The sequence below is a fragment of the Pinus tabuliformis genome, chromosome J, assembly GCF_031772625.1.
Source record: "Pinus tabuliformis cultivar Carrire ecotype Pingquan chromosome J, CPIR1, whole genome shotgun sequence".
Taxonomy (NCBI): domain Eukaryota; kingdom Viridiplantae; phylum Streptophyta; class Pinopsida; order Pinales; family Pinaceae; genus Pinus; species Pinus tabuliformis.
Genome location: NC_142295.1, coordinates 11,705,423 through 11,721,202, shown reverse-complemented (window position 1 = coordinate 11,721,202; position 15,780 = coordinate 11,705,423).

Genomic DNA, 15,780 nt, shown 5'->3' with positions numbered 1-15,780 from the left:
TTGAGTTATTTACACCACATTTTCAAATTTGAGCCAACATAGACTTGGTTAGGGCCAACACAACATAATAATAATTTGATATGAGCCAACATCCCTTGCGAGATTTAATATGAATGTGCGTTGACATGCCATGGATATTTGGTTCGAATGACACACATTACTATACCAATTTCATGATTCTTTGTCTTGTATGGGTTAAACCATCAAAGCCCAGGGATCACAAATCATAAACGCGGTCTAAGAAAGTTGTTTCAAAATATTTAGAATCCAAGTCCACTTTTGTATAACATATATATGGATATCGTATGACTTTATTAGTAGGATTACTCAATTTTTACTCCAGATCTAGGGGATCAACTATCAAACCCACATCACCTTATGTTGGTACCATGTTCTTAAATTATTAGTTCTAACAGATCCAGAGTTTAGGTCCATGTTAATGAAGACAATTTGAAAAAAATCCAGATTACCAAATACATAATCACTGACTAACTATAGGGCTAAGCCATCAAGCCCTCATGACCTTAAGTTAGGACCACGTCTTAAGAAATTACTTCAATAGATTTTAAGTCGAAGATCACTAAGTAGGTTCCACTTCTATACAACCGAATGTTCAGATGCTCAGATTATTTCATATTATTTTAACTTTGAGCTCTAAACCATCAAGCACCCATCACCATGCATTGTGACCTTTTCCTCTACATGGGATTGTGATAAACTATAACCTTCACTCCATTATAGACCACTACATACCAAATACTTATGGTATAGTTGTCCACTCTAGAACCCCAGTACCTCAGTATAGGGTCCACAAGGGTTGGTCCCTTGGACCTTTGTAACTGTGAACCCTAACCTTCATTTTCTAGCTTTTTGACCAAAACCAATAACACAAGAACACCTTTCCAAACATGGTCCTAGTGCAAATCCCAAGACCTCTAGGTTTTCGCGTCAAACCACTATGAATCGATCATCATCCACCACAAGTATCATCTTCCATGTCATCTGCCACATGTCACACTCTAAAACTACCACATGTCACTCACTTTAAAACACAATTTTTGCTTGCTACACGTCATCCATGTGGATGTGCCTTGTCATACTAGATATTAGTATAATTTCTATATTTACACGATCCAGTGCTTAATACTCTAGTACCTCGATATGAGACCCACCTTTGTTTTGTCATACTAGATTTATGCGTATGACATAATGGTATGCTCAAGCAACAAAGTATATGGTGCTTTGTGCTCTAGTACCTCAATATGGGACCCACCATATCTATGTCATACTTTATCTATTCTTACGCCATACTGAGATGCTCAATCAAGAAAGCATTCGGTGCCTGATATGGTTAACATTGCTAAACCCGTCTGATATTTGCTAATCATGATTTAGTCAAGGCTTAATCACAAATTAGCAGGGAAAATGTTAAGAAACCCTATAAATTTATATGTATAGTAAATGGGGGAATCCCCATGGTACATAGAAAAATGTATCAGCTATTTTATCAATAATATAATATGTATATATAACTTTTTGGAAACTATTTCACTAAATTATAAAATATTATAAAATCTTGGTGATTCATTCACTAAATTATGAAATATTGTAAACTCTTATCTAGTCCTTTAATAATGAAAAAAAACATATATAATACTAGGCAAAACAATCATTAAACTATAATATACTCATTTTCCATGTTTAGGTAAAGAAACATCATAGGTTTCATTTGTTGAATTGAGGCTTCTGTGATCCATCATAGTTATAAGAAGAGCTTCAGCGTAAATCACATATAGAAAGACCTTTGTCGACGCGTTTTGAACCAACCAGTGTGGCTCATCATCAGGACAAGTTGAAGAAACAGATCCAGCAATTGCATGTTATATAGTCTGAGCATAGCCTCCAATGGCTATCTTAGACCAACAGCTAATTTTTGACTTAAGGACCAGGGTCAAAAAGTCAATTTGATAATCTCAGGAAATTAGTTATATTATGTAACCATACCTTAAATATATATATATATATATATATATATATATATAAATTAAATTTAATCGTATTAATAATTGAAAAAGAATCTTTTGATAATTAAAAATTAAAAGTTATTTTAATTTTAAATGGGATTTAATTATAAGGAAGACCTTACTTCTAATAAATATAAGGTAAATATTAGAACGAGAGATTAGTAATAAGTTAAATAAATAAAAATAATTAATTAATAAAATAAATAAATTTAATGAAGAACGTAGCTGAAGAAGGTTAAAGTTAGTTACAAAAAATAAAAATAAAAATCAATAAATAAATAAATAAAATAAAAATAAAATAAAATAAAATCAATTAAATGAAATAAAAATAAAATAAATAAAAATACAAATAAAATAAATAAATAAAAATAAAATTTTATAAAAAATATAAAATAAAATAAAAATAAATAAATTAATTAAATTTATTTATTTATTTATTTATTATAATTATTATAATTATATTTATTTATTTATTTATTTATTTGTTATTTATTTATTTATTTATTTATTTATTCTTCCTATGCACTCTTTCATATCCCTATATATGATTTTATTTTATTTTTACGACAAAAGTCATGTTACGTCCCAAGGGAAAACTAGTTGGAGAGGCACCACCAAGGTAGTGCAATGTTAAACTACAAATGTTATTTTGCTCAAAGTAATTCTTAACTTGTGAAGCTAGCTCATTCATGTTCTATGTAAAGGCTTCAAATGAAAATAAGGTATATGAATAGACATTTCAAAATTATGAATCTTTACATCAATTTAATTTTTTTCTTGTACATTACTTTTATAACAACTATATACTTGTCAAATTCATTCGATTTAGATAAACCAACAACTTTAGGGTTTGTTGCTTCATCTCCATATGTTAGTATTTCACTTCATTCCTATCCCATAACTATTGTATGAGTTGTAGAACTTTATTCTATAGTTCACTACTCTAATAATGGTTGATTGGCACATAGTTCCTTGATATTGTACAAAATGAAAAATTGTATTGATAAGAATATTTAAATCGAAACTTAATTTCCTACATGATAGGAAAAGAAAATAACACATTCATTAAAAATCCACAATTGGTGAGTTCAAAAATATAATGCATAACTCTCCGTAATAGTATCTACATGTTCATTACATGGTAGAACATGTCCAAAACAAGCATCAAGAATGGTTTCTACACTTTAAGAATGATAGTGCATTAAACGTTTTCTAAACTCTTACTGACTACATATGATTCTCTTTTAGTCTTGCAACAAAAGTATAATTGCATTAGAGAAATTTTGGTCTCATGATAATAGGTTTCCTATGATGAACACATAGGAACCTAGTGCATAGATTATTTTTCTTTTTTGCTTAGCTAAGCAAAGCTCATTTCCCTTTCTTAATAACCAATAAGTCTTTTCAAGGAAAATATAAATAAACATAGTATATTCTAAAAGGTAATATGCTTAGGTAATTCCACAAAGTGAAGGGAAATAAAAATAATAATAAAATAATTCCTTGAACCATCAAATATGTAAATAAAATAGTAATTATTATGGAAAACACATTGAATGGTTAAAGAATAACCAAAGCCATATATTAAGCCTAATACCAAATGTTTCTCAAATACACCTCATAGAAGCATGCAAAAAAATCTTCGTTACTCAACAAAGGTCTTTAACTTTAACCCAAACCCTTTAATCAACGAAAAGTAGATGAAACCAATCATGTCACAACAAATGATTCGGTCAAATAGTTTATGAAAACTACAATTATTCAAGGGACTAATACAGTTTTCAAGTTTAGCTTATTGAGAGGTATATTATATTGTCTTTTAAATAATGATAATGCATCCTTTTTTCTTAATGTTTTCTTCTTACAATTACTGTTTGGCATCTGCTTGAATATTTCACAAATGAAATTTTAAATCAATCTAGAAACCAAAGGTGAAACTTGTATGAGAAAAAAAAAACATAATATAGTTCGTACCAGGTATAGAATCTCTGTATATATTTATATTTATTATGTTTTCTATGAAACCAAGATCTTTGATTAAACATACACCCAAAAAATAAAGCCATGAGACATGATTTTTCATGGGAAAACGTTGTTCAAATAAAGGGTTGATTTCAAATGAATGGGAGGAGATGACCACCATAAGTTAAGGGTGGTCTTTGTGGTTGTTAGAAACCTTGAGCACTGCTAAGAGGGGGGGTTAATTAGTAATGCATCTTGTTATATATTTTTACCAATTTGAAATTCTCAACTGATTCATGCATAAATTAACTAGCAGCACATTAGTACATCATCACATAAACGTATAAACATGTGAGAAGCTAAAGAAAAACAACCATGAGATCAACAAAAAATATACAACACTCATACACATGAGAACACAATATATCTAGTGGAAAACCCCCTCCAGGGAAACAAAACCACCCCTATTGCTGCTACACTGTTATGAATCTCTATTATGTCAAGCAATAGTCTTTTACATACATTAATGGCCACCACCTAGCTAGGATCAACCTCAAACAGTAGCTAGCAAGCCACCACAGACTAGGAAACTTTATCCCAAAAATATAGTGAGTTGATGACCATCAACAATTCTAGATACTACTGGGCGTAAATGACCATTTCCGTAACACTACTACAAGAAACCTCTAGCATGGAATCACTGCTCCAATCTTAGAAAACACCCATTTTCTAGGTGTCACTGCTCCGCAACTTTATCCAGACCTCGATTTCATTCATTTTCAAACTATATCACCAAGACAATAGCTCAAAAATACTCAAATCTAACATATCAAACCCCAGTAGCAAGACCACCTCAAAAAATCATAATAAAAAACACCACGAACAATATGCTCCTTACTCAAGCAAATAGTGGCTACAATACACACATCAAATCTCCAACAACATAACCATCCAACAACAAAAAAATATACCATCAAACCTTCAGTAAGATATAGTCATATACACAACATGCCATCATAGATCTCTGCACCAACAAAACATACAACGTCATATAAAATATTATGGCACATTTCCATTCACATCAACTCCTTGTAGACACAAACATTAGCATGCAAACATAATAGATTCTCTATGCTATTTCTTCCTTTGTTGTTGGCTTGTATGGGCCTGACCCAGGTTCAGAGGTGATTTAGCCAAGCAAATCACGTATTACTGGCCCTTTCGGCAACAGTCCGCGGAGCGTAGACTGAGGTCTCACGTGAAGTAGTATGGGAGGGTGCTAGAACCAGGTTTCTGCACCCAGGAGATGTCTGATGGGCTTCTGGAGGTTCGCGGTCCGACCTGTCGCTACGTGCACTTGCTATTCCTTCGCAACCTGTGCTGTTGTTTTCACGCAACCCTACTCGAGGCGCGACCCATATGATACCCAAGTTCCTTTCTATTTAACGGATTACTTAACTTGTGAGTGTAAGATTAATGGTTATTACAACATGTTTAGCAATCATATCAGTGCGCGCAATACATAAACTAATTTAAACATAAAGGAGACAATGCACAACAAATACACAGAAATAAGAATCAACTTCTCTTTATTAGTCTTCAATCCCGATTACAAACTCCACACTGCCCTGTTCACTCAACTGTAGGGGTCCACACACTCAGTTGCAGACTCTACTAAGCCTCTGCGCACTCAGCTACAAAGCCTCTTCCTATTACTACGACCCAATACACTTAGAATCCTACTCTAAGCTCGAACCATTCCTTCGCTCTTCCCTTAAATATCCCATTTACAACTTAGAGCCTCACTCTATTTATACAATCCCATGGTCCGCAAATCATGGGTCGGCCGACATGCCTTAACATTTCATTACATTACTTTAGGGCGGACAACCCTATGACTTAACCTCTACTTTGTACTCCACGCCCACAATTCGCAGAGTCTTACAATAACCTTTGACCAAAATTTGGGCTTTGAGTCCCAAAACATGCTATGGGGGATTCCATGCCCAATAGGCCCACAACACAATCCTCATGACTCATCCCAAGTCACTCTGTTAGTGAGGCGATCTTGGCACGGAGCCCCTCCAACTGTTCGCGTACTACCCGGAGGTCCACGACGCACTGTTCTGCAGTTTGATGGACTTGCTGCATTCCTGCTTCTGAAACCTCCACATCTGAATTGTGTCCTTTCTTGGGTACCTGCTTCTAGTGCTTGTGTTTATAGTCTTGCACCCTTGTCCGGCTCCTTGGGCTGCGAAGACTGCACTTCGGCTGGTTAGTTAGATAGTTGGCCCATGCATGTAGGGTTTCAAGCAGCTGTCGTTGACTTTTCCTAGGAAGGGTTCTCCATTGAGTTTGACTAGTTGGACCGTGCCTCCATCTGTGGCCTCCTTTACCACATATGGTCCCAGCCAGTGCATTCTGAATTTTCCTAGAAATGTTTCAAACTTGCTGTCATATAGTATCACTAAGTCGTTTACCTTGAAGGTGCGCAACTTGATATGGTGGTCGTGCCAAGCCTTTTCATGCTACTTTTGAACTTGCTGGTGAAATCCAACCAGAAACTGTTCTTCCTCGAGTTCTTCTAATTGCACGAGCCTTTCTTCCAAAGCTTCACGGTCTGTCATGCCTATGAGCACTGCTATTTCTAGACTAGGTACGATGTATTCCATCGGCATGACTACTTTCGTACTGTAAACCAACTGGAAGGGTGTTTGTCCTGTCAATTTATTGCACGTTGTCTGGTACACCCATAACACAATAGGTACGCAAAGGTCCCATTCGTTCTGCTATGCATTACATACTTTGGTCAGCATAGTCTCCAGTATTTTATTGAATGACTCTATTGTTCCATTGGCATGTGGGTTGTATGGTGTACTTTTTTGATAATACACCTAGAACTCTTCTGTGAGCACGCTGATGGTTTCATTAGAGAAATGTGTTCCGCTATCACTCATTAAGATTTTCGAATAGCCAAATCATGTCAACACGTTTTTGAACAAAAACTTTGCATCTGTAGCGGTCGTGCAGTCCTTGACCGGCTGTGCTTCTGCCCATCGTGTCAGGTACTCTGTTGTGGTGATGATGTAGTGCGCACCCATCTTTCCCTGAGGTTTGATCAGGCCCACAAAGTCGATCGCCCATTTCTCAAATGGCTGCAGTGTCATTTGGGGATTTAGTGGCATCTCGTCCCTTCGTGATGGTTTCCCCATCCTTTGACATATATCACAGGCCTTATAGTGTGCTTTCAAAACTTGGTGTAGGGTCGGCCACCATAACCCTATGCGAAGAATATTCTGTGTGGTCACACGTCCTACATAGTGTCCTATTGCAGTGCCCCCATGTGCTTCTGTGAGGATTTGACCACGTTCAAATTCAGGTATGTGTCTTCACAATATATCATCGTTGCCCATCTTGTAGAGGTGTCGGTGATGACAGAAAAGTCCATCGCACGCACCACCAATTCCTTCTTCTGTTGGATTGAGTACTCCTTTGGCATAGTCCCTATTGTTAGAAAATGGATTATATCTTCGAAGTGTCCGTCCTCGACGCGTACTGCAAAGAGCTGTGCATCAGGTAGTCCCTCCTCCAAATTTTCTAGTTCCTCGCCCGTCTCAATTCGTGACAAGTGGTCTGGTCCTACGTCTAAGCGTCCCAACTTGACTATGACCTCAAAATTATACTCTTGAAATAGTAAATGTAGGTTTTAACCCCGTACAAAAATTACCTGCATATGAATTCTAAAACACATAAAATAAACAATGCGAGAGCATAACACATAAAACACCTATACACAGAGATTTTCCCCTGGATCCCAAAATTGGGACTACCAACTTGATTTTTCATTATGTTCCTTTCAATTTTACAATACATATTTATACATGCTGAAGCATCCAATACCATGGACTGAAAACCATTGCGTCCAAAACCATGTGCGAAAATCATGCACAAAACCATAAGTAGGTTTGCCCAACCTAACATAGGGTCCAAAACCAAAATTTTCTAGGGTGCTGCCCTGGACCCCTTAAAGTGGGGTTACCTGCACCCCTCAAACCCCCTGTGACTCCCCTAGCTACACAATTGGCACAACAAAGGGGGGGCTCCGCCCCCCTTCTAACCCCCCGGTTATCTACATGGGCTAGTCGTGGAAAGAATATAACACAACCCAACATTCTCCCACCTGTTGTTTTCCTTCCATAGGGGGCCACACAAGAGCTTAGCCATTTATCTAGCCCTGCAATGCCCATTTTTTCTCTACACTAAGAGAACTTCTCAGAGCTCACAGATTTTGTCAATGCATTTGTAGTATTCTTCAATGTGTCCAACTTTACTAGCAATACCTTTTTGTCTTCTATCATATCCCTCACAAAGTGAAACTGAACATCAATGTGCTTTGTCTTTGAATGATATGAAGGGTTCTTTGCCAAGAAAATTGCACTTTGGCTGTCACAGTCTATCCTTATAGCTCCCTGTACTAACCCCATACTTGAACACAATATTTGCAACCAAACTACTTCCTTGCTTGCATGAGTGGCTGCCATGTATTCTGCCTCTGCAGTTGATAGTGCCACTACAGATTGTTTCTTACTCATCCAACTGACTGCACCTCCAAATAGGTTAAACACATACCCACTTGTCGATCTTCTCTGATCCATATCTCCAACCCAGTCTGCATCAACAAATCCATGAATATCCAACACTCTGTCCAATCCTGGTCTTCCTTGGTAGCACAAACCATAATCACTAGTGCCACGCAAATACCTGAAAACATGCTTCACTGCTATCCAGTGCTCCTTCCCTGGTTTTGACATAAACTTGCTCAATACTCCCACTGCATGTGCAATGTTTGGTCTAGTACAGACCATTGCATACATCAAGCTACCGACTGCACTTGGTGACTGTTTTAACCCATACAGAGACTTCTTTCACTTACACACTAGTTCTTTCTTACCCTTCACCGCAAAGCCTTCAGGTTGCTACATGTAGATCTCCTCTTCCAGATCCATGTGAAGAAATGTTGTCTTCACATCCATCTGTTCTACCTCAAAATCAAAAGCAACAACAATGGATAAAAGTAATCTAATAGAAGTTACTGTTATGCTCTTAACCTGCAAAAGATACCCAAATACAGAATATGCGAAGAAGGATACCCAGAACATAGAATAGTGAGAGACAACAGCAAATATTTTATTATTCAGAAAGAAATGTTCACTAGCCTCTTCGAAGGGGCAACCTCCAATAGAGCAGAGCTCGATACAAAAATAAGACACGATGCTCCTCGCAGGGAGTCTCTATCCTTTATATATGACTCATACATGCAATACCATGGATCAATACCATGGGTTTTATTAATACCATCTATCTAATACCATGGCCCATTTGCAACTAACTGCGGTCCTATCATTAACTACAGGTTAACCACTTACAATTATTAATATGGGCTTTATTGACTCTTTACTATGACTCGATCCCACTACATAAATAAGGGGGTTAGGGTGGGACCCTAACATGCCCTCCCCCTTAAGAATAGCCTTGTCCTCAAGGCTGAAGCTGTGGAAACTGCTGAAGAATAGTGGCTGGCTCCCAGGTTGCATCTTCCGAAGAGGTGTCTTTCCACTTGACGAGAACTTCCCTAATCATGTGGCCACGCAGATGCCTTTCTCGTGTATCTAGGACCTGTTCAGGTTGGAGCCAAATTGACCCTTCCTCGTCCAATTCAGGTAGACTGTTTTGAATTCTGCAATTGTTCCCAATCACTTTCTTGAGGCATGAGACATGGAAAACTGGATGGATTTTTGCAGTAGGCGGAAAAGGCAGCTTGTAGGCTACTTTTCCAATGCGCTGAAGTACTTGATATGGTCCGTAGAATTTTGGAGATATTTTCTGACAACCCTTGTCTTTGAGTGATGTTTTCTTATATGGTTGCAGCCTCAAAAAGACCTGATCCCCTTCTTGAAATTGGCGCTCTGAGCGATGCTGGTCTACCTGTTGCTTCATGCGGTTTTGAGCTTGATGAAGATTCTCTCTAAGATGGGCGAGCATGGTTGCGCGGTTTTGTAGGAGTTGATCCACTGCTTGTACCTTTAATCCCCCCTTCATATAAGAAGTAGGGGAAGGAGGGAGTTGACCATATACTACTTCATAGGGAGTCATTTTGGTGGTGGCATGATAGTTGGTGTTATACCACCATTCAGCCAGAGGTAACCATTGTGCCCAAAGATGTTGCTTTTCTTATGTGAAACACCTAAGGTAGGTTTCCAGACATTTGTTGACGACTTCCGTTTGACCATCCGTTTGTGGATGATAAGAAGTACTGAGTTTTAGTTGGGTGCCTTATGGCCTGAAGAGTTCCTGCCAAAAATTACTGGTGAAGATCGGGTCGCGATCGGACACAATAGAAGTGGGCATGCCATGCAATTTGAAGATCTGATCCATGAAAGATTGAGCGACCAAAGTCGGTGTAAACGGGTGGGGTAGGGCACAGAAATGAGCATACTTCGAAAGTCTGTCCACAACCACCATGATGACTGACTTGTTTCCTGAATTTGGAAGACCTGTAATGAAATCCATAGAAACCTCTGTCCATATTGCTGACGGGATGGGCAACAGTTGTAATGTACCTAGTGCTTTAACAGTCTCCCCTTTGTGGTGTTGACAGACATCGCATTCTGCTACAAAAGTGAGGATGTCCTTTTTCATGCCTGTCCAAAAAAATGATCTTCTGGTGCGAGCATACGTCTTCTGAAAGCCTGAATGTCCTGCAATGGGGGATGAGTGCAATTCTGCCAAAATGCGACTTTTGAGGGTGGATGTTGGTGATATTACGACTCTGTCCCTGTAGCGAAGAATCTCATCCTGCCACGAGTAGCCCTTGGTGGAATTTGGATCCACCTGCAATTGAGAAATGAGTTGGGAGAGCCCAAGATGTGAAAACCATTCCCTGCGAGCTTCTTCAATCCATTCTGGAATGGGAAGGGAAATTGCTAGCAGGGTACTTCCCTCCTCAAATTGGCGAGATAATGCATCTGCTACACTATTTTCTTGCCCTTTCTTGTAAATGATCTCATAATCATATCCCAGCATTTTGGCGAGCCATTTATTTTGTTGTGGGGAGGATAGGCATTGCTCTAAAGAATATTTAAGACTGTGATGGTCTGTGCGGATTCGGAAACGTCACCCTAATAAGTAAGGTCGCCAGGTCTCTACTGCATGTAAAATGGCCATCATTTCCTTCTCATAGGTAGATTGGCCCAGATTCTTCCTACTTAGTTGTTGGCTTGTGAAGGCCAAAGGTCACCCTTCCTGCATTAAGACCGCCCCAATACCCGTACCCGAAGCATCACATTTAATGACAAAAGATTTGGTGAAGTCAGGTAGTGCTAAGACTGGAGTGGAACACATGGCATTTTTTAGAGCTGTAAATGCCTGTTGTGTGTCCTCATTCCAGAATAATGAATTTTTCTTCAGGAGTTGAGTGAGGGGCTTCGCTATGCGACCATAATTGCGAACAAATTTGCGATAATAGCCCGTGAGACCCAAAAATCCTCTCAAGCTCTTCAAGGTCTTAGGTTAAGGCCAATCCTGCATTGCTTGGATCTTTTTGGGGTCCACCTTGACACCTTCACGCCCCACAATGTGGCCCAAATACTCAACTTATTCCATGCCAAATGAACACTTGGACATCTTGACAAATAATTTATGCTTGCAGAGCAGTTGCAAGAGTAGATCTACATGTTGAAGATGTGTGGCCCAAGTGCAACTATAGATGAGGATGTCATCGAAGAAGACAAGGACAAATTTCCTGAGATATGGTTTGAGAAGGTGGTTCATAAGGCTCTGAAAAGTAGATGGGGCATTACAAAGACCGAATGGCATGACCAGGAACTCATAAAGGCCTTCATGAGTTCGGAAAGCAGTCTTTGGAATGTCCACTTCCTTCATGCGAATTTGGTGGTAGCCTGAGCGAAGATCCAGCTTAGTGAAGAATTGAGCCCCATTGAGTTCATCCAGCAAATCGTCAACCACCAGGATGGGAAATTTACCTTTGACTGTCAACTTATTGAGGGCCCTGAAGTTTGGACACATCTGCCACTCCCCATCTTTCTTGAGCACCATGACCACTGGTGATGAATAAGGACTAATGCTGGGACGAATGACACCTGCTTCCAAAAGTTCCTTGATTATTTTTTCTATTTCATTCTTTTGGGTGAACGAATATCTGTATGGGCACACATTTGGGGGTTGGGCCCTTGGAACCAAGGTGATGCTATGATCATGTTCCCCTCTCGAGGGTGGAAGCTCATGAGGCTTGTCAAAGACCAACAAATGGTTATTTAAAATCTGTTGCATCTCAGGATGAATCGGCAGAGACTTGGTTTCGATTGCCTGGATGGCATTAAATTGAGCTATAACTCCATGATGGCCCTTTTTTATCAATTTTTCCATCCTATGCGAACTTATGATAGAGGGAGCTCCCGCCTGGAGTCCACGGAGGGTATGTGTGGAGTTGTTCTGCTTAAAACACATATATAACTCCTAGAAATCCATTGTGATTGGCCCAAGAGTGCGAAGCCATTCAGCACCGAGGACAATGTCGCACCTTCCCATGTGTATGGCAAACATGTGGGTCTTCAACTGATAATCCTCCATTTGAAGTTTGACATTTTCACAGCGGCCTTCACATTTCATTGTGCCCCCATCTGCAATTTGGACTTGGAAGTTAGAAACTGCTCGTACAAAACAATGCACTGCTTCCACGACTTTTTGATGGATGAAATTAAGTGTACTTCCACTATCAATCAAGACTACTACTGGGCGATGTTTAATAAAACCTCTGATTTTGAGAGTTTGAGGTGAAGAAATCCCTGCCAAAGCATGCAGTGAAATAATTGGTTCGTCAGGGACATTGTCCTTTTGGTTGTCCTCTTCTACCGCCTCATGTTCCTCCAGTGGTGGATCTTCCTCCGATGAGCTGTAATCAGTGGCATCAATTTGAAAAAAATTGGGCTCCTTGCATTTATGACCTGGGAAGTATTTTTCATCACAGTAGTAACATAATCCTTGCTTTCTTCTTTCGGCCATTTCTGCAGGTGACACCTTTTGAACCTTAAGTGTTTGAGTCATGCTGTGAGCCTGTGGGGGGCGACCCTTAGCGGTGAAATTTGGGCAACTGTACTGGGCTGCTAACACACGTTCCACGTTACGAGCTACCTTACAAGCCTCCATCCATGTGGGAGGGTGGTGCAGTAAGACGTGGGCTTTTATGGCTTCTTTAAGACCGTTGATAAAACATTCCGTGTAGAACACATCTGAGAGACCCCTAGTGCGTAAGGCTAAGGCTTCAAAGGCTATAATATATTCATCCACTGTGCCAGTCTGTCGGAGCTTAGTAAGACGACCGAAAAAAGAAGATTCCCGGTCAAAGCGTTCTGTAAGACATTTTTTGAAGGAGGTCCAAGTCATAAAAGGTTCATTGCAACGTTGATGCCATTCCCACCATTTCCACCTTTCATTGTCCAAGTACATGCTCCCCACCATAAGCTGAGTCTCATTATATAAGATGTTATTCAGATTGAAATACTGCTCCATTTGTGCTATCCATGCTGCCAGGTGAGAACCATCAAATTTATACATATCAAACTTGGGAGGTCGCGGACGGGATTGTTGGTGGGGGCCCCCGAGGTGAAGAGAGTGGCTAGACTCACCCTCACTGTGTCCACTGGCAATATATGCCTCCTCATGGGCTTCCTCCTTGCCCTTCAGGATTATGCTCGGGATCATGCTAGTTAGTTGGTCAAACTGAATTTGGAGGGATTGCAAGGATTCTTCAAGTTTGTCCATCCTCTCATTGGCCATAGCTTGAGCTCTAGTTTCTACCATGCACCGACCTGATGTTCTTGAAAATTGGGACCGCCCAAATTTTTTTTATTTTATTTTTTTCACTATGAATTTAATGGTACCGCCGTGCTTAGCTCGTCGTCCTGATTCTGATGGGCTAGATCACCAATAAGCGCCTCGGGAGATCTCAGACTTTTTTTCTTTTTCTTTTTTTTTCTTCTTTTTTTTTTTCTTCTGAAAACTCCTAACGGAGTTTTACTCCTTCCTTAGGAATACTGCAGTAGCCGAATCCTCAAAATGTCAATGCTACCAAAAGTCCTGCGAAAATCATGCCCCGGTATAGGAACCCCACACAACTACTCAGATCAGGTGGATCTGAGAGATCTGAATGGCGGATCGGATAGCTCTGAGTGGCGGAACAGATTGTTGCTGCGGATCTGATGGATCTAATAGATCAGAATGGCTGGTCTGCTAACTCGGAACTGTGAGACTGATGTCTGTTGCTGCTGCACCCCTTTGCGCAAGCGGATCTGGCAGAGATGATGCGTGATCCCCAGATAGAAAAGGGAACTATGGTCTCGAGGAGTGTCAGGTGCTACAGATCGCAATATACATAAGGGTCTGACAGTAGTACTCGGCCCAATGTTTCAGGGCTCTAACTAAGGAGGATCAACCGTACCCTTAGCCGTACAACCCTGCTACCCTATCGTATGGGCGAGTAATATCTCCAAGTGCTATTCTCGATGTACTGTAGCAGCAAGACGGCCGACGGTTTATCTATGGCGAGGTTGCAGAGGAGCTAAGGGGCTTCCGATATACCTAGAAGGTACTTGGAAGACAGTCCATACGCAGTTCCATCTAATGCGCTACTACTCGAAGGGGTACCCAAGGGATTACAAGGGAGTCCAACAAGCGTGACCACCTCTTGTATTTCCTGCGTGCATGCCTCCCCAAATCCGCAGGTTTATGCGCTCAACGACAGATCCCGTGGTTTAAAGACGCCAGAACACGTCTCTAGCCAAAAAAAGAATTGCTAAGAAATGGAGATCCCCCCGGCCCTGGAAAGTGCTCTTATACCACTTGTTATGCTCTTAACCTACAAAAGATACCCAAATACAGAATATGCGAAGAAAGATACCCAGAACATAGAATAGTGAGAGACAATAGCAAATATTTTATTATTCAGAAAGCAATGTTCACTGGCCTCTTCGAGGGTGCAACCTCCAATAGAGCAGAGCTCGATACAAAATAAGACATGATGCTCCTTGCAGGGAGTCTCTATCCTTTATATATGACTCATACATGCAATACCATGGATCAATACCATGGGTTTTATTAATACCATCTATCTAATACCATGGCCCATTTGCAACTAACTGTGGTCCCGTCATTAATTGCGGGTTAACCACTTACAATTATTAATATGGGCTTTATTGACTCTTTACTATGACTCGATCCCACTACATAAATAAGGGGGTTAGGGTGGGACCCTAACAGTTACCTTGGAAACAAGAGAAAAAATATCACCAAAATCAATTCTTGGCACCTGGGAATAACCTTTTTCTACCAACTGAGCTTTGTATTTCTCCACCTTTCCTTCTGCATTTGTCTTCTTCTTGAACACCCATTTGCTGCCAATGGGTTTCCTTCCAGCCGACAAATCCACCAGATCCCAAGCCTCATTTTTGTGCAAAGATGCCCTTTCATCAACCATGGCCTCTTTCCAAAGTTTTCCATCCTCTGAATCTACTGCTTCCTTCACAGTTCTAAGATCATCATCAGTAATAGATAAAGCAAAATTTGAACAGAAAGAAGATGGACTATACCTTTATGGCTGCCTTCTTTCTTGAGCTGATCTTCTCACACTGGGAATTTGTGGCTCTTCATCTCCTAATTCCTCCTCTGCTGTAGAGTCTGATTCTTCCTCCTTTAGCTCAAACTCTATCTTCTCAAGTTC